Consider the following 287-nt stretch of genomic DNA (forward strand, 5'->3'; position numbering starts at 1 on the left):
GGCGGGGACCCCCTGCCAGAGCCCCCCTACGTCCTCACCAGGGCAGCTTCACACCCACCCTCACCCCAGGCAGCGTGGGGACTCGGAAGCCACGGGATCCGGGGACCAGCGGGGATTTCTCCCGCCAGCCACCACGGCAGGGGAACCCGGCACGGCGGCGCCGGGGGATTTCTGCCACGGACGCGCTTACGCATTTCGTATATGCGTCTCATTTTTTTTCTTACAGTTTCATTTAACGCCTGAGCGCGTGCAGACACACCGCCTCTGACCTCGCAGGCAGTGGGCAA

This window comes from Egretta garzetta, unplaced genomic scaffold (assembly GCF_000687185.1).
Source record: "Egretta garzetta isolate BGI_Z169 unplaced genomic scaffold, ASM68718v1 scaffold120, whole genome shotgun sequence".
Taxonomy (NCBI): domain Eukaryota; kingdom Metazoa; phylum Chordata; class Aves; order Pelecaniformes; family Ardeidae; genus Egretta; species Egretta garzetta.